This window comes from Phalangium opilio, unplaced genomic scaffold (genome assembly GCF_054372755.1).
Source record: "Phalangium opilio isolate 3A_F unplaced genomic scaffold, DU_Popi_V2 ptg000082l_1, whole genome shotgun sequence".
Taxonomy (NCBI): Eukaryota; Metazoa; Arthropoda; class Arachnida; order Opiliones; family Phalangiidae; genus Phalangium; species Phalangium opilio.
In genome coordinates, this window is record NW_028324189.1 from 15,346,176 (window position 1) to 15,366,172 (window position 19,997).

Sequence of the window (19,997 nt, forward strand, 5' to 3'; positions counted from 1 at the left end):
GTTCGTTTTTCGAGCCCACCCGGGAGAGGTGTTATGGGGTCTCAGATGTAGCGTAAAAATTCAAAACTTTTCCACAATACTTGATAACCATTTAATTTCTGAGCTTACGTGGCTCAATGGTTAGCGCGTTCGGCTGTTAATCAATAGGTTGGTGGTTCGAGCCCACCCGGTAGCGGTGTTGTGGGATCTCAAATGTAATGTAAAAAGCCAAAATCTTTCCACAATACCTGACGACCACTTAATTTTTGGGCTTCCGTGGCGCAATGATTAGCGCGTTCGGCTGTTAACCGAAAGGTTGGTGGTTCGAGCCCATCCGGGAGCGGTGTTGTGAGGCCTCAGATGTGACGTAAAAAGTCAAGGTTATTCCCTAACACCTGACGACCATATAATTTTTGGGCTTCCGTGGCGCGATTGTTAGCGCGTTCGGCTGTTAACCGAAAGGTTGGTGGTTCGAGCCTATCCGAGAGCGGTGTTGTGAGGTCTCAGATGTGATGTAAAAAGACAAGGTTTTTCCACAATACCTGACGACCGTTTAATTTTTGGGCTTCCGTGGCGCAATGGTTAGCGCGTTCAGCTGTTATTCAAAAGATTGGTGGTTCGAGCCCACCCGGGAGCGGTGTTTTAAGATCTCAAATGAAACGTAAAAAGCCAAAGTTTTTCCACAATACTTGACAACCCTTTAATTTTTGGGCTTCCGTGGCGCGATAATTAGCGCGTTCGGCTGTTAACCGAAAGGTTGGTGGTTCGAGCCCATCCGGGAGCGGTGTTGTAAGGCCTCAGATGTGACGTAAAAAGTCAAAGTTTTTCCTTAATACCTGACGACCATTTAATTTTTGGGCTTCCGTGGCGCGATTGTTAGCGCGTTCGGCTGTTAACCGAAATGTTGGTGGTTCGAGCCCATCCGGGAGCAGTGTTGTGAGGTCTCAGATATGATGTAAAAAGTCAAAGTTTTTCCACAATACCTGACGACCATTTCATTTCTGAGCTTCCTTGACTCCATGGTTAGCGCGTTCGGATGTTAACCAAAAGGTTGGTGGTTCGAGCCCACCCGGGAGCGGTGTTGTGGAGTCTCAAATATAAAGTAAAAAGTCAAAACTTTTCCACAATACCTGACGACCATTTCACTCCTGAGCTTCCTTGGCTCCATGGTTAGCGCGTTCGGCTGTTAACCGAAAGGTTGGTGGTTCGAACCCATCCGTGAGCGGTGTTGTGAGGTCTCAGATATGATGTAAAAATTCAAAGTTTTTCCACAATACATGACGACCATTTCATTCCTGAGCTTCCCTGGCTCCATGGTTAGCGCGTTCGGATGTTAACCAAAAGGTTGGTGGTTCGAGCCCACCCGGGAGCGGTGTTGTGAAGTCTCAAATGTAACGTAAAAAGCCAAAGTTTTTCCACAATACCTGACGACCATTTAATTTTTGGGCTTCCGTGGCGCAATGGTTAGCGCGTTCAGCTGTTATTCGAAAGACTGGTGGTTCGAGCCCACCCGGGAGCGGTGATTTAAGATCTCAAATGTAACGTAAAAAGCCAAAGTTATTCCACAATACTTGACGACCATTTAATTTTTGGGCTTCCGTGGCGCAATGGTTAGCGCGTTCGGCTGTTAACCGAAAGGTTGGTGGTTCGAGCCCATCCGTGAGCGGAGTTGTGAGGTCTCAGATATGATGTAAAAAGTCAAAGTTTTTCTACAATACCTGACGATCATTTCATTTCTGAGCTTCCTTATCTCCATGGTTAGCGCGTTCGGATGTTAACCAAAAGGTTGGTGGTTCGAGCCCACCCGGGAGCGGTGTTGTGAAGTCTCAAATGTAACGTAAAAAGCCAAAGTTTTTCCACAATACCTGACGACCATTTCATTCCTGAGCTTCCTTGGCTCCATGGTTAGCGCGTTCGGATGTTAACCAAAAGGTTGGTGGTTCGAGCCCACCCGGGAGCGGTGTTGTGAAGTCTCAAATGTAACGTAAAAAGCCAAAACTTTTCCACAATACCTGACGACCATTTAATTTTTGGGCTTCCGTGGCGCAATGGTTAGCGCGTTCAGCTGTTATTCAAATGACTGGTGGTTCGAGCCCACCCGGGAGCGGTGATTTAAGATCTCAAATGTAACGTAAAAAGCCAAAGTTTTTCCACAATACTTGACGACCATTTAATTTTTGGGCTTCCGTGGCGCAATGGTTAGCGCGTTCGGCTGTTAACCGAAAGGTTGGTGGTTCGAGCCCATCCGTGAGCGGTGTTGTGAGGTCTCAGATATGATGTAAAATGTCAGAGTTTTTCCACAATACCTGAAGAACATTTAATTTTTGGGCTTCCGTGGCGCAATGGTTAGCGCGTTCAGCTGTTAACCGGGTATTGTGGAAAAACTTTGACTTTTTACGTCACATCTGAGACCTCACAACACTGCTCCCGGATGGGCTCGAACTACCAACCTTTCGGTTAACAGCCGAACGCGCTAACAATCGCGCCACGGAAGCCCAAAAATTAAATGGTCGTCAGGTATTGTAGAAAAACTTTGACTTTTTACATCATATCTGAGACCTCACAACACCGCTCACGGATGGGCTCGAACCACCAACCTTTCGGTTAACAGCCGAACGCGCTAACCATTGCGCCACGGAAGCCCAAAAATTAAATGGTCGTCAAGTATTGTGGAAAAACTTTGGCTTTTTACGTTACATTTGAGATCTTAAATCACCGCTCCCGGGTGGGCTCGAACCACCAGTCATTTGAATAACAGCTGAACGCGCTAACCATTGCGCCACGGAAGCCCAAAAATTAAATGGTCGTCAGGTATTGTGGAAAAGTTTTGGCTTTTTACGTTACATTTGAGACTTCACAACACCGCTCCCGGGTGGGCTCGAACCACCAACCTTTTGGTTAACATCCGAACGCGCTAACCATGGAGCCAAGGAAGCTCAGGAATGAAATGGTCGTCAGGTATTGTGGAAAAACTTTGACTTTTTACGTTACATTTGAGACTTCACAACACCGCTCCCGGGTGGGCTCGAACCACCAACCTTTTGGTTAACATCCGAACGCGCTAACCATGGAGATAAGGAAGCTCAGAAATGAAATGATCGTCAGGTATTGTAGAAAAACTTTGACTTTTTACATCATATCTGAGACCTCACAACTCCGCTCACGGATGGGCTCGAACCACCAACCTTTCGGTTAACAGCCGAACGCGCTAACCATTGCGCCACGGAAGCCCAAAAATTAAATGGTCGTCAAGTATTGTGGAATAACTTTGGCTTTTTACGTTACATTTGAGATCTTAAATCACCGCTCCCGGGTGGGCTCGAACCACCAGTCTTTCGAATAACAGCTGAACGCGCTAACCATTGCGCCACGGAAGCCCAAAAATTAAATGGTCGTCAGGTATTGTGGAAAAACTTTGGCTTTTTACGTTACATTTGAGACTTCACAACACCGCTCCCGGGTGGGCTCGAACCACCAACCTTTTGGTTAACATCCGAACGCGCTAACCATGGAGCCAGGGAAGCTCAGGAATGAAATGGTCGTCATGTATTGTGGAAAAACTTTGAATTTTTACATCATATCTGAGACCTCACAACACCGCTCACGGATGGGTTCGAACCACCAACCTTTCGGTTAACAGCCGAACGCGCTAACCATGGAGCCAAGGAAGCTCAGGAGTGAAATGGTCGTCAGGTATTGTGGAAAAACTTTGAGTTTTTACGTCACATCTGAGACCTCACAACACCGCTCCCGGATGGGCTCGAACCACCAACCTTTCGGTTAACAGCCGAACGCGCTAACCATTGCGCCACGGAAGCCCAAAAATTAAATGGTCGTCAGGTATTGTGGAAAAACTTTGACTTTTACGTCACATCTGAGGCCTTACAACACCGCTCCCGGATGGGCTCGAACCACCAACCTTTCGGTTAACAGCCGAACGCGCTAATTATCGCGCCACGGAAGCCCAAAAATTAAAGGGTTGTCAAGTATTGTGGAAAAACTTTGGCTTTTTACGTTTCATTTGAGATCTTAAAACACCGCTCCCGGGTGGGCTCGAACCACCAATCTTTTGAATAACAGCTGAACGCGCTAACCATTGCGCCACGGAAGCCCAAAAATTAAACGGTCGTCAGGTATTGTGGAAAAACCTTGACTTTTTACATCACATCTGAGACCTCACAACACCGCTCACGGATAGGCTCGAACCACCAACCTTTCGGTTAACAGCCGAACGCGCTAACAATCGCGCCACGGAAGCCCAAAAATTATATGGTCGTCAGGTGTTAGGGAATAACCTTGACTTTTTACGTCACATCTGAGGCCTCACAACACCGCTCCCGGATGGGCTCGAACCACCAACCTTTCGGTTAACAGCCGAACGCGCTAATCATTGCGCCACGGAAGCCCAAAAATTAAGTGGTCGTCAGGTATTGTGGAAAGATTTTGGCTTTTTACATTACATTTGAGATCCCACAACACCGCTACCGGGTGGGCTCGAACCACCAACCTATTGGTTAACAGCCGAACGCGCTAACCATTGAGCCACGGAAGCTCAGAAATTAAATGGTTGTCACGTATTGTGGAAAAGTTTTGACTTTTTACGCTACGTCTGAGACCCCACAACACCCTCCCCCTCCCGGGTGGGCTCGAACCACCAACCTTTTGGTTAACATCCGAACACGCTAACCATTGAGCCATGGAAGCTCAGAAATTAAACGGTTATCACGTATTGTGGAAAAGTTTTGAATTTTTACGCTACATCTGAGACTCCACAACACCTCTCCCAGGTGGGCTCGAACCACCAACCTTTCAGTTAACAGCTGAACGCGCTAACCATTGCGCCACGGAAGAACAAAAATTAAATTTTCGTCAGGTATTGTGGAAAAACTCTGACATTTTACGTTACATCTGAGACCTCACAACACCGCTCCCGGGAGGGTTCAAACCACCAGTCTTTTGAATAACAGCTGATCGCGCTAACCATTGCGCCACGGAAGCCCAAAAATTAATTGGTCGTTGGTATTGTGGTAAAACCTTCACTTTTTACGTCAAATCTGAGACCTCACAACACCGCTCCCGGATTGCCTCGAACCACCAACCTTTCGGTTAACAGCCAACCGCGCTAACCATTGCGCCACGGAAGCCCAAAAATAATATGGTCGTCAGGTATTGTGGAAAAACTTTGGCTTTTTACGTTACATTTGAGATCCCACAACACCGGTACCGGGTGGGCTCGAACCACCAACCTATTGGTTAACAGCCGAACGCGCTAACCATTGGGCCACGGAAGCTCAGAAATTAAATGGTTATCACGTATTGTGGAAAAGTTTTGAATTTTTACGCTACATCTGAGACCCCACAACACCTCTCCTGGGTGGGCTCGAACCACCAAAATTTCAGTTAACAGCTGAACGCGCTAACCATTGCGCCACGGAAGAACAAAAATTAAATGTTCGTCAGGTATTGTAGAAAAACTCTGGATTTTTACGTTACATATGAGACCTCACAACACCGCTCCCGGGTGGGCTCGAACCGCCAACCTATTGGTTAACAGCCGAACGCGCTTACCATTGAGCCACAAAAGCTCAGAAATTAAATGGTTATCACGTATTGTGGAAAAGTTTTGAATTTTTACGCTACATCTGAGACCCCACAACACCTCTCCCGGGTGGGCTCGAACCACCAAAATTTCAGTTAACAGCTGAACGCGCTAACCATTGCGCCACGGAAGAACAAAAATTAAATGTTCGTCAGGTATTGTGGAAAAACTCTGACTTTTTACGTTACATCTGAGACCTCACAACACCGCTCCCGGGTGGGCTCGAACCGCCAACCTATTGGTTAACAGCCGAACGCGCTAACCATTGAGCCACGGAAGCTCAGAAATGAAATGGTTGTCACGTATTGTGGAAAAGTTTTGACTTTTTACGCTACGTCTGAGACCCCACAACACCCCCCCCTCCCGGGTGGGCTCGAACCACCAACCTTTTGGTTAACATCCGAACACGCTAACCATTGAGCCATGGAAGCTCAGAAATTAAACGGTTATCACGTATTGTGGAAAAGTTTTGAATTTTTACGCTACATCTGAGACTCCACAACACCTCTCCCAGGTGGGCTCGAACCACCAACCTTTTGGTTAACAGCTGAACCGCTAACCATTGCGCCACGGAAGCCCAAAAATTAAATTTTCGTCAGGTATTGTGGAAAAACTCTGACATTTTACGTTACATCTGAGACCTCACAACACCGCTCTTGGGAGGGTTCAAACCACCAGTCTTTTGAATAACAGCTGATCGCGCTAACCATTGCGCCACGGAAGCCCAAAAATTAATTGGTCGTTGGTATTGTGGTAAAACCTTGACTTTTTACGTCAAATCTGAGACCTCACAACACCGCTCCCGGATGGGCTCGAACCACCAACCTTTCGGTTAACAGCCGAACGCGCTAACCATTGCGCCACGGAAGCCCAAAAATTAAATGGTCGTCAGGTTTTGTTAAAAAACTTTGGCTTTTTGCGTTACATTTGAGATCCCACAACACCGGTACCGGGTTGGCTCGAACCACCAACCTTTCGATTAACAGCTGAACGCGGTAACCATTGCAACACGGAAGCTTAAAAATTAAATGTTCGTCAGGTATTGTGGAAAAACTTTGGCTTTTTACGTTACATTTGAAACTTCACAACACCGCACCCGGGTGGGCCCGAACCACCAACCTTTTGTTTAACAGCCGAACGCGCTAATTATCGCGCCACGGAAGCCCAAAAATTAAAGGGTTGTCAAGTATTGTGGAAAAACTTTGGCTTTTTACGTTTCATTTGAGATCTTAAAACACCGCTCCCGGGTGGGCTCGAACCACCAATCTTTTGAATAACAGCTGAACGCGCTAACCATTGCGCCACGGAAGCCCAAAAATTAAACGGTCGTCAGGTATCGTGGAAAAACCTTGACTTTTTACATCACATCTGAGACCTCACAACACCGCTCACGGATAGGCTCGAACCACCAACCTTTCGGTTAACAGCCGAACGCGCTAACAATCGCGCCACGGAAGCCCAAAAATTATATGGTCGTCAGGTGTTAGGGAATAACCTTGACTTTTTACGTCACATCTGAGGCCTCACAACACCGCTCCCGGATGGGCTCGAACCACCAACCTTTCGGTTAACAGCCGAACGCGCTAATCATTGCGCCACGGAAGCCCAAAAATTAAGTGGTCGTCAGGTATTGTGGAAAGATTTTGGCTTTTTACATTACATTTGAGATCCCACAACACCGCTACCGGGTGGGCTCGAACCACCAACCTATTGGTTAACAGCCGAACGCGCTAACCATTGAGAAACGGAAGCTCAGAAATTAAATGGTTGTCACGTATTGTGGAAAAGTTTTGACTTTTTACGCTACGTCTGAGACCCCACAACACCCCCCCCTCCCGGGTGGGCTCGAACCACCAACCTTTTGGTTAACATCCGAACACGCTAACCATTGAGCCATGGAAGCTCAGAAATTAAACGGTTATCACGTATTGTGGAAAAGTTTTGAATTTTTACGCTACATCTGAGACTCCACAACACCTCTCCCAGGTGGGCTCGAACCACCAACCTTTCAGTTAACAGCTGAACGCGCTAACCATTGCGCCACGGAAGAACAAAAATTAAATTTTCGTCAGGTATTGTGGAAAAACTCTGACATTTTACGTTACATCTGAGACCTCACAACACCGCTCCCGGGAGGGTTCAAACCACCAGTCTTTTGAATAACAGCTGATCGCGCTAACCATTGCGCCACGGAAGCCCAAAAATTAATTGGTCGTTGGTATTGTGGTAAAACCTTGACTTTTTACGTCAAATCTGAGACCTCACAACACCGCTCCCGGATTGCCTCGAACCACCAACCTTTCGGTTAACAGCCAACCGCGCTAACCATTGCGCCACGGAAGCCCAAAAATTAAATGGTCGTCAGGTTTTGTGGAAAAACTTTGGCTTTTTGCGTTACATTTGAGATCCCACAACACCGGTACCGGGTTGGCTCGAACCACCAACCTATTGGTTAACAGTCGAACTCGCTAACCATTGAGCCATGGAAGCTCAGAAATTAAACGGTTATCACGTATTGTGGAAAAGTTTTGAATTTTTACGCTACATCTGAGACCCCACAACACCTTTCCCGGGTGGGCTGGAACCACCAACGTTTCGGTTAACAGCTGAACGCGCTAACCATTGCGCCACGGAAGCCCAAAAATTAAATGTTCGTCAGTTATTGTGTAAAAACTCTGACATTTTACGTTACATCTGAGACCTCTCAACATCGCTCCCGGGAGGGTTCAAACCACCAGTCTTTTGAATAACAGCTGACCGCGCTAACCATTGCGCCACGGAAGCCCAAAAATTAAATGGTCGTCAGGTATAGTGGAAAAACCTTGACTTTTTACGTCAAATCTGAGACCTCACAACACCGCTCCCGGATGGGCTCGAACCACCAACCTTTCGGTTAACAGCCAACCGCGCTAACCATTGCGCCACGGAAGCCCAAAAATAATATGGTCGTCAGGTATTGTGGAAAAACTTTGGCTTTTTACGTTACATTTGAGATCCCACAACACCGGTACCGGATGGGCTCGAACCACCAACCTATTGGTTAACAGCCGAACGCGCTAACCATTGAGCCACGGAAGCTCAGAAAATAAATGGTTATCACGTATTGTGGAAAAGTTTTGAATTTTTACGCTACATCTGAGACCCCACAACACCTCTCCCGGGTGGGCTCGAAAAACCAAAATTTCAGTTAAAAGCTGAACGCGCTAACCATTGCGCCACGGAAGAACAAAAATTAAATGTTCGTCAGGTATTGTGGAAAAACTCTGACTTTTTACGTTACATCTGAGACCTCACAACACCGCTCCCGGGTGGGCTCGAACCGCCAACCTATTGGTTAACAGCCGAACGCGCTAACCATTGAGCCACGGAAGCTCAGAAATGAAATGGTTGTCACGTATTGTGGAAAAGTTTTGACTTTTTACGCTACGTCTGAGACCCCACAACACCCCCCCCGGGTGGGCTCGAACCACCAACCTTTTGGTTAACAGCTGAACCGCTAACCATTGCGCCACGGAAGCCCAAAAATTAAATTTTCGTCAGGTATTGTGGAAAAACTCTGACATTTTACGTTACATCTGAGACCTCACAACACCGCTCTTGGGAGGGTTCAAACCACCAGTCTTTTGAATAACAGCTGATCGCGCTAACCATTGCGCCACGGAAGCCCAAAAATTAATTGGTCGTTGGTATTGTGGTAAAACCTTGACTTTTTACGTCAAATCTGAGACCTCACAACACCGCTCCCGGATGGGCTCGAACCACCAACCTTTCGGTTAACAGCCGAACGCGCTAACCATTGCGCCACGGAAGCCCAAAAATTAAATGGTCGTCAGGTTTTGTGGAAAAACTTTGGCTTTTTGCGTTACATTTGAGATCCCACAACACCGGTACCGGGTTGGCTCGAACCACCAACCTATTGGTTAACAGTCGAACTCGCTAACCATTGAGCCATGGAAGCTCAGAAATTAAACGGTTATCACGTATTGTGGAAAAGTTTTGAATTTTTACGCTACATCTGAGACCCCACAACACCTTTCCCGGGTGGGCTGGAACCACCAACGTTTCGGTTAACAGCTGAACGCGCTAACCATTGCGCCACGGAAGCCCAAAAATTAAATGTTCGTCAGTTATTGTGTAAAAACTCTGACATTTTACGTTACATCTGAGACCTCTCAACATCGCTCCCGGGAGGGTTCAAACCACCAGTCTTTTGAATAACAGCTGACCGCGCTAACCATTGCGCCACGGAAGCCCAAAAATTAAATGGTCGTCAGGTATAGTGGAAAAACCTTGACTTTTTACGTCAAATCTGAGACCTCACAACACCGCTCCCGGATGGGCTCGAACCACCAACCTTTCGGTTAACAGCCAACCGCGCTAACCATTGCGCCACGGAAGCCCAAAAATAATATGGTCGTCAGGTATTGTGGAAAAACTTTGGCTTTTTACGTTACATTTGAGATCCCACAACACCGGTACCGGATGGGCTCGAACCACCAACCTATTGGTTAACAGCCGAACGCGCTAACCATTGAGCCACGGAAGCTCAGAAAATAAATGGTTATCACGTATTGTGGAAAAGTTTTGAATTTTTACGCTACATCTGAGACCCCACAACACCTCTCCCGGGTGGGCTCGAACCACCAAAATTTCAGTTAAAAGCTGAACGCGCTAACCATTGCGCCACGGAAGAACAAAAATTAAATCTTCGTCAGGTATTGTGGAAAAACTCTGACTTTTTACGTTACATCTGAGACCTCACAACACCGCTCCCGGGTGGGCTCGAACCACCAACCTTTCGGTTAACAGCCGAACACGCTAACCATTGAGCAACAGAAGCCCAAAAATTAAATGTTCGTCAGGTATTGTGGAAAAAATTTGGATTTTTACGTTACATCTGAGACCACACAACAACGCTCCCGGGTGGGCTCGAACCACCAACCTATTGGTTAACAGCCGAACGCGCTAACCATTGAGCCACGGTAGCTCAGAAATTAAATGGTTATTACGTATTGTGGAAAAGTTTTGAATTTTTACGCTTCATCTGAGACCCCACAACACCACTCCCGGGTGGGCTCGAACCACCAACCTTTCGGTTAACAGCTGAACCGCTAACTATTGCGCCACGGAAGCCCAAAAATTAAATTTTCGTCATGTATTGTGGAAAAACTCTGACATTTTACGTTACATCTGAGACCTCACAACACCGCTCCCGGGAGGGTTCAAACCACCAGTCTTTTGAATAACAGCTGATCGCGCTAACCATTGCGCCACGGAAGCCCAAAAATTAAATGTTCGTCAGGTATTGTGGAAAAACTCTGACTTTTTACGTTACATCTGAGACCTCACAACACCGCTCCCGGGTGGGCTCGAACCACCAACCTTTCGGTTAACAGCCGAACGCGCTAACTATTGCGCCACGGAAGCCCAAAAATTAAATGGTCGTCAGGTATTGTGGAAAAACTTTGGCTTTTTACGTCAAATCTGAGACCTCACAACACCGCTCCCGGATGGGCTCGGACCACCAACCTTTCGGTTAAAAGCCAACCGCGCTAACCATTGCGCCAAGGAAGCCCAAAAAAATATGGTCGTCAGGTATTGTGGAAAAACTTTGGCTTTTTACGTTACATTTGAGATCCCACAACACCGGTACCGGGTGGGCTCGAACCACCAACCTCTTGGTTAACATTCGAACACGCTAACCATTGAGCCATGGAAGCTCAGAAATTAAACGGTTATCACTTATTGTGGAAAAGTTTTGAGTTTGTACGCTACATCTGAGACCCCACATCACCTCTCCCGGGTGGGCTCGAACCACCAAAATTTCAGTTAACAGCTGAACGCGCTAACCATTGCGCCACGGAAGAACAAAAATTAAATGTTCGTCAGGTATTGTGGAAAAACTCTGACTTTTTACGTTACATCTGAGACCTCACAACACCACTCCCGGGTGGGCTCGTACCACCCACCTTTCGGTTAACAGCTGAACCGCTAACCATTGCGCCACGGAAGCCCAAAAATTAAATTTTCGTCAGGTATTGTGGAAAAACTCTGACATTTTACGTTACATCTGAGACCTCACAACACCGCTCCCGGGAGGGTTCAAACCACCAGTCTTTTGAATAACAGCTGATCGCGCTAACCATTGCGCCACGGAAGCCAAAATATTAATTGGTCGTTGGTATTGTGGTAAAACCTTGACTTTTTACGTCAAATCTGAGACCTCACAACACCGCTCCCGGATGGGCTCGAACCACCAACCTTTCGGTTAAGAGCCGAACGCGCTAACCATTGCGCCACGGAAGCCCAAAAATTAAATGGTCATCAGGTATTGTGGAAAAACTTTGGCTTTTTCGTTACATTTGAGATCCCACAACACCGGTACCGGGTTGGCTCGAACCACCAACCTATTGGTTAACAGTCGAACACGCTAACCATTGAGCCATGGAAGCTCAGAAATTAACAGCCGAACGCGCTGACCATTGCGCAACGGAAGCCCAAAAATTAAATGTTCGTCAGGTATTGTGGAAAAATTTTGGATTTTTACGTTACATTTGAGATCTCACAACACCGCTCCCGGGTGGGCTCGAACCACCAAACTTTCGGTTAAGAGCCGAACGCGCTAACCATTGCGAAACGGAAGACGAAAAATTAAATGTTCGTCAGGTATTGTGGAAAAACTTTGGCTTTTTACGTTACATTTGAAACTTCACAACACCGCACCCGGGTGGGCCCGAACCACCAACCTTTTGTTGAACATCCGAACGCGCTTACCATGGAGCCAAAGAAGCTCAAAAATGAAATGGTCGTCAGGTATTGTGGAAAAACTTCGAGTTTTTACGTCACATCTGGGACCTTACAACACCGCACCCGGATGGGCTCGAACCACCAACCTTTCGGTTAACAGCCGAACGCGCTAACCATTGCGCCACGGAAGCCCGAAAATGATATGGTCGTCAGGTATTGTGGAAAAACTTTGACGTTTTACGTTACATCTGAGATCTCACAACACCGCTCCCGGTTGGGCTCGAACCACCAAACTTTCGGTTAACAGCCGAACGCGCTAACCAATTCGAAACGGAAGACGAAAAATTAAATGTTCGTCAGGTTTTGTGGAAAAACTTTGGCTTTTTACGTTACATTTGAAACTTCACAACACCGCACCCGGGTGGGCCCGAACCACCAACCTTTTGTTGAACATCCGAACGCGCTAACCATGGAGCCAAAGAAGCTCAAAAATGAAATGGTCGTCAGGTATTGTGGAAAAACTTTGGCTTTTTACGTTACATCAGAGATCTCACAACACCGCTCCCGGGTGGGCTCGAAATACCAACCTTTCGATTAACAGCTGAACGCGCTAACCATTGCAACACGGAAGCCCAAAAATTAAATGTTCGTCAGGTATTGTGGAAAAACTTTGGCTTTTTACGTTACATTTGAGATCTCACAACACCGCTCCCGGGTGGGCTCGAACCACCAACCTTTCGATTAACAGCCGAACGCGCTAACCATTGAGCCATGGAAGCTCAGAAAATAAATGGTCGTCAGGTATTGTGGAAAAACTTTGACTTTTTACGTCACATCTGAGACCTCACAACACCGCTCCCGGGTGGGCTCGAACCACCAACCTTTCGATTAACAGCTGAACGCGCTAACCATTGCAACACGGAAGCCCAAAAATTAAATGTTCGTCAGGTATTGTGGAAAAACTTTGGATTTTTACGTTACATCTGAGATCTCACAACACCGCTCCCGGATGGGCTCGAACCACCAACCTTTCGATTGACAGTTGAACGCGCTAACCATTGAGCCATGGAAGCTCAGAAAATAAATGGCCGTCAGGTATTGTGGAAAAACTTTGGATTTTTACGTTACATTTGAGATCTCACAACACCGCTCCCGAGTGTGCTCGAACCACCATCCTTTCTTTTAACAGCTGAACGCGCTAACCATTGCGCAACGGATGCCCCAAAAATTAAATGTTCGTCAGGTATTGTGGAAAATCTTTGGATTTTTACGTTACATTTGAGATCTCACAACACCAATCCCGAGTGGGCTCGAACCACCAACCTTTCACTTAACAGCTGAACGCGCTAACCATTGCGCAACGGAAGCCCAAAAATTATATGTTTGTCAGGTATTGTGGAAAAACTTTGAATTTTTACGTTACATTTGAGATCTCACAACACCGCTCCCGGGTGGGCTCGAACCACCAACCTTTCAGTTAACAGCCGAACGCGCTAACCATTGAGCCATGGAAGCTCAGAAAATAAATGGTCGTCAGGTATTGTGGAAAAACTTTGGCTTTTTACGTTACATTTGAAACTTCACAACACCGCACCCGGGTGGGCCCGAACCACCAACCTTTTGTTGAACATCCGAACGCGCTTACCATGGAGCCAAAGAAGCTCAAAAATGAAATGGTCGTCAGGTATTGTGGAAAAACTTCGAGTTTTTACGTCACATCTGGGACCTTACAACACCGCACCCGGATGGGCTCGAACCACCAACCTTTCGGTTAACAGCCGAACGCGCTAACCATTGCGCCACGGAAGCCCGAAAATGATATGGTCGTCAGGTATTGTGGAAAAACTTTGACGTTTTACGTTACATCTGAGATCTCACAACACCGCTCCCGGTTGGGCTCGAACCACCAAACTTTCGGTTAACAGCCGAACGCGCTAACCAATTCGAAACGGAAGACGAAAAATTAAATGTTCGTCAGGTTTTGTGGAAAAACTTTGGCTTTTTACGTTACATTTGAAACTTCACAACACCGCACCCGGGTGGGCCCGAACCACCAACCTTTTGTTGAACATCCGAACGCGCTAACCATGGAGCCAAAGAAGCTCAAAAATGAAATGGTCGTCAGGTATTGTGGAAAAACTTTGGCTTTTTACGTTACATCAGAGATCTCACAACACCGCTCCCGGGTGGGCTCGAAATACCAACCTTTCGATTAACAGCTGAACGCGCTAACCATTGCAACACGGAAGCCCAAAAATTAAATGTTCGTCAGGTATTGTGGAAAAACTTTGGCTTTTTACGTTACATTTGAGATCTCACAACACCGCTCCCGGGTGGGCTCGAACCACCAACCTTTCGATTAACAGCCGAACGCGCTAACCATTGAGCCATGGAAGCTCAGAAAATAAATGGTCGTCAGGTATTGTGGAAAAACTTTGACTTTTTACGTCACATCTGAGACCTCACAACACCGCTCCCGGGTGGGCTCGAACCACCAACCTTTCGATTAACAGCTGAACGCGCTAACCATTGCAACACGGAAGCCCAAAAATTAAATGTTCGTCAGGTATTGTGGAAAAACTTTGGATTTTTACGTTACATCTGAGATCTCACAACACCGCTCCCGGATGGGCTCGAACCACCAACCTTTCGATTGACAGTTGAACGCGCTAACCATTGAGCCATGGAAGCTCAGAAAATAAATGGCCGTCAGGTATTGTGGAAAAACTTTGGATTTTTACGTTACATTTGAGATCTCACAACACCGCTCCCGAGTGTGCTCGAACCACCATCCTTTCTTTTAACAGCTGAACGCGCTAACCATTGCGCAACGGATGCCCCAAAAATTAAATGTTCGTCAGGTATTGTGGAAAATCTTTGGATTTTTACGTTACATTTGAGATCTCACAACACCAATCCCGAGTGGGCTCGAACCACCAACCTTTCACTTAACAGCTGAACGCGCTAACCATTGCGCAACGGAAGCCCAAAAATTATATGTTTGTCAGGTATTGTGGAAAAACTTTGAATTTTTACGTTACATTTGAGATCTCACAACACCGCTCCCGGGTGGGCTCGAACCACCAACCTTTCAGTTAACAGCCGAACGCGCTAACCATTGAGCCATGGAAGCTCAGAAAATAAATGGTCGTCAGGTATTGTGGAAAAACTTTGGCTTTTTACGTTACATTTGAAACTTCACAACACCGCACCCGGTTGGGCCCGAACCACCAACCTTTTTTTTAACAGCTGAACGCGCTAACCATTGCGCAACGGAAGCCCAAAAATTAAATGTTCGTCAGGTATTGTGGAAAAATTTTTTAATTTTTACGTTACATTTGAGATCTCACAACACCGCTGCCGAGTGGGCTCGAACCACCAACCTTTCGGTTAACAGCCGAACGTGCTAACCATTGCGCCACGGAAGCCCAAAAAGTAAATGGTCGTCAGGTATTGTGGAAAAACTTTGGTTTTTTACGTTACAGTTGAAACTTCACAACACCGCACCCGGGTGGAATCGAACCACCAACCTTTCGGTTAACATCCGAACGCGCTAACCATGGAGCCAAGGAAGCTCAGGAATGAAATAGTCGTCAGGTATTGTTTAAAGACTTTGGCTTTTTACGTTACATTTGAAACTTCACAACACCGCACCCGGGTGGGCCTGAACCACCAACCTTTTCTTTAACATCCGAACGCGCTAACCATGGAGCCAAAGAAGCCCAAAAATGAAATGGCCGTCAGGTATTGAGGAAAAACTTTGACTTTTTACGTTACATCTGAGATCTCACATCACCGCTCCAAGATGGGCTCGAACCACCAACCTTTCGATTGACAGTCGAACGCGCTAACCATTGAGCCATGGAAGCTCAGAAAATAAATGGCCGTCAGGTATTGTGGAAAAACTTTGGATTTTTACGTTACATTTGAGATCTCACAACACCGCTCCCGAGTGTGCTTGAACCACCATCCTTTCTTTTAACAGCTAAACGCGCTAACCATTGCGCAACGGAAGCCCCAAAAATTAAATGTTCGTCAGGTATTGTGGAAAAACTTTGGAATTTTACGTTACATTTGAGATCTCACAACACCGCTCCCGAGTGGGCTCGAACCACCAACCTTTCTCTTAACAGCTGAACGCGCTAACCATTGCGCAACGGAAGCCCAAAAGTTATATGTTCGTCAGGTATTGTGGAAAAGCTTTGAATTTTTACGTTACATTTGAGATCTCACAACACCACTCCCGGGTGGGCTCGAACCACCAACCTTTCGGTTAACAGCCGAACGCGCTAACCATTGAGCCATGGAAGCTCAGAAAATAAATGGTCGTCAGGTATTGTGGAAAAACTTTGGCTTTTTACGTTACATTTGAAACTTCACAACACCGCACCCGGGTGGGCCCGAACCACCAACCTTTTGTTTAACATCCGAACGCGCTAACCATGGAGCCAAAGAAGCCCAAAAATTAAATGGTCGTCAGGTATTGTGGAAAAACTTTGACTTTTTAAGTTACATCTGAGATCTCACAACACCGCTCCCGGATGGGCTCGAACCACCAACCTTTCGCTTAACAGCCGAACGCGCTAACCATTGAGCCATGGAAGCTCAGAAAATAAATGGCCGTCAGGTATCGTGGAAAAACTTTGGATTTTTACGTTACATTTGAGATCTCACAACACCGCTCCCGAGTGGGCTCGAACCACCAACCTTTCTTTTAACAGCTGAACGCGCTAACCATTGCGCAACGGAAGCCCAAAAATTAAATGTTCGTCAGGTATTGTGGAAATTTTTTTTAATTTTTACGTTACATTTGAGATCTCACAACACCGCTGCCGAGTGGGCTCGAACCACCAACCTTTCGGTTAACAGCCGAACGTGCTAACCATTGCGCCACGGAAGCCCAAAAAGTAAATGGTCGTCAGGTATTGTGGAAAAACTTTGGCTTTTTACGTTACATTTGAAACTTCACAACACCGCACCCGGGTGGAATCGAACCACCAACCTTTCGGTTAACATCCGAACGCGCTAACCATGGAGCCAAGGAAGCTCAGGAATGAGATGGTCGTCAGGTATTGTGGAAAGACTTTGGATTTTTACGTTACATCAGAGATCTCACAACACCGCTCCCGGGTGGGCTCGAACCACCAACCTTTCGATTAACAGCTGAACGCGCTAACCATTGCAACACGGTAGCCCAAAAATTAAATGTTCGTCAGGTATTGTGGAAAAACTTTGGATTTTTACGTTACATTTGAGATCTCACAACACCGCTCCCGAGTGGGCTCGAACCACCAACCTTTCTCTTAACAGCTGAACGCGCTAACCATTGCGCAACGGAAGCCCAAAAGTTATATGTTCGTCAGGTATTGTGGAAAAGCTTTGAATTTTTACGTTACATTTGAGATCTCACAACACCACTCCCGGGTGGGCTCGAACCACCGACCTTTCGGTTAACAGCCGAACGCGCTAACCATTGAGCCATGGAAGCTCAGAAAATTAATGGTCGTCAGGTATTGTGGAAAAACTTTGGCTTTTTACGTTACATTTGAAACTTCACAACACCGCACCCGGGTGGGCCCGAACCACCAACCTTTTGTTTAACATCCGAACGCGCTAACCATGGAGCCAAAGAAGCCCAAAAATTAAATGGTCGTCAGGTATTGTGGAAAAACTTTGACTTTTTAAGTTACATCTGAGATCTCACAACACCGCTCCCGGATGGGCTCGAACCACCAACCTTTCGCTTAACAGCCGAACGCGCTAACCATTGAGCCATGGAAGCTCAGAAAATAAATGGCCGTCAGGTATCGTGGAAAAACTTTGGATTTTTACGTTACATTTGAGATCTCACAACACCGCTCCCGAGTGGGCTCGAACCACCAACCTTTCTTTTAACAGCTGAACGCGCTAACCATTGCGCAACGGAAGCCCAAAAATTAAATGTTCGTCAGGTATTGTGGAAAATTTTTTTAATTTTTACGTTACATTTGAGATCTCACAACACCGCTGCCGAGTGGGCTCGAACCACCAACCTTTCGGTTAACAGCCGAACGTGCTAACCATTGCGCCACGGAAGCCCAAAAAGTAAATGGTCGTCAGGTATTGTGGAAAAACTTTGGCTTTTTACGTTACATTTGAAACTTCACAACACCGCACCCGGGTGGAATCGAACCACCAACCTTTCGGTTAACATCCGAACGCGCTAACCATGGAGCCAAGGAAGCTCAGGAATGAGATGGTCGTCAGGTATTGTGGAAAGACTTTGGATTTTTACGTTACATCAGAGATCTCACAACACCGCTCCCGGGTGGGCTCGAACCACCAACCTTTCGATTAACAGCTGAACGCGCTAACCATTGCAACACGGTAGCCCAAAAATGAAATGTTCGTCAGGTATTGTGGAAAAACTTTGGATTTTTACGTTACATTTGAGATCTCACAACACCGCTCCCGAGTGGGCTCGAACCACCAACCTTTCTCTTAACAGCTGAACGCGCTAACCATTGCGCAACGGAAGCCCAAAAGTTATATGTTCGTCAGGTATTGTGGAAAAGCTTTGAATTTTTACGTTACATTTGAGATCTCACAACACCGCTCCCGGGTGGGCTCGAACCACCAACCTTTCGGTTAACAGCCGAACGCGCTAACCATTGAGCCATGGAAGCTCAGAAAATAAATGGTCGTCAGGTATTGTGGAAAAACTTTGGCTTTTTACGTTACATTTGAAACTTCACAACACCGCACCCGGGTGGGCCCGAACCACCAACCTTTTGTTTAACATCCGAACGCGCTAACCATGGAGCCAAAGAAGCCCAAAAATTAAATGGCCGTCAGGTATTGTGGAAAAACTTTGACTTTTTACGTTACATCTGAGATCTCACAACACCGCTCCCGGATGGGCTCGAACCACCAACCTTTCGCTTAACAGCCGAACGCGCTAACCATTGAGCCATGGAAGCTCAGAAAATAAATGGCCGTCAGGTATTGTGGAAAAACTTTGGATTTTTACGTTACATTTGAGATCTCACAACACCGCTCCCGAGTGGGCTCGAACCACCAACCTTTCTCTTAACAGCTGAACGCGCTAACCATTGCGCAACGGAAGCCCAAAAGTTATATGTTCGTCAGGTATTGTGGAAAAGCTTTGAATATTTACGTTACATTTGAGATCTCACAACACCGCTCCCGGGTGGGCTCGAACCACCAACCTTTCGGTTAACAGCCGAACGCGCTAACCATTGAGCCATGGAAGCTCAGAAAATAAATGGTCGTCAGGTATTGTGGAAAAACTTTGGCTTTTTACGTTACAATTGAAACTTCACAACACCGCACCCGGGTGGGCCCGAACCACCAACCTTTTGTTTAACATCCGAACGCGCTAACCATGGAGCCAAAGAAGCCCAAAAATTAAATGGTCGTCAGGTATTGTGGAAAAACTTTGACTTTTTAAGTTACATCTGAGATCTCACAACACCGCTCCCGGATGGGCTCGAACCACCAACCTTTCGCTTAACAGCCGAACGCGCTAACCATTGAGCCATGGAAGCTCAGAAAATAAATGGCCGTCAGGTATTGTGGAAAAACTTTGGATTTTTACGTTACATTTGAGATCTCACAACACCGCTCCCGAGTGGGCTCGAACCACCAACCTTTCTTTTAACAGCTGAACGCG

General features: G+C 46.6%; 4 non-coding genes across 4 annotated transcripts; all 4 read right to left on the minus strand.

The window, feature by feature from the left end:
• Nucleotides 1-11,811: 11,811 nt before the first annotated feature.
• On the minus strand, nucleotides 11,812-11,884 carry TRNAK-CUU (transfer RNA lysine (anticodon CUU)). Its single transcript has one exon. It is a non-coding gene; the product is annotated as a tRNA-Lys (tRNA).
• A 1,441-nt stretch (nucleotides 11,885-13,325) lies between these two features.
• On the minus strand, nucleotides 13,326-13,398 carry TRNAD-GUC (transfer RNA aspartic acid (anticodon GUC)). The gene has a single exon. It is a non-coding gene; the product is annotated as a tRNA-Asp (tRNA).
• A 1,545-nt stretch (nucleotides 13,399-14,943) lies between these two features.
• On the minus strand, nucleotides 14,944-15,016 carry TRNAD-GUC (transfer RNA aspartic acid (anticodon GUC)). Its single transcript has one exon. It is a non-coding gene; the product is annotated as a tRNA-Asp (tRNA).
• A 1,105-nt stretch (nucleotides 15,017-16,121) lies between these two features.
• TRNAD-GUC (transfer RNA aspartic acid (anticodon GUC)) lies at nucleotides 16,122-16,194 on the minus strand. The gene has a single exon. It is a non-coding gene; the product is annotated as a tRNA-Asp (tRNA).
• Nucleotides 16,195-19,997: the final 3,803 nt, after the last annotated feature.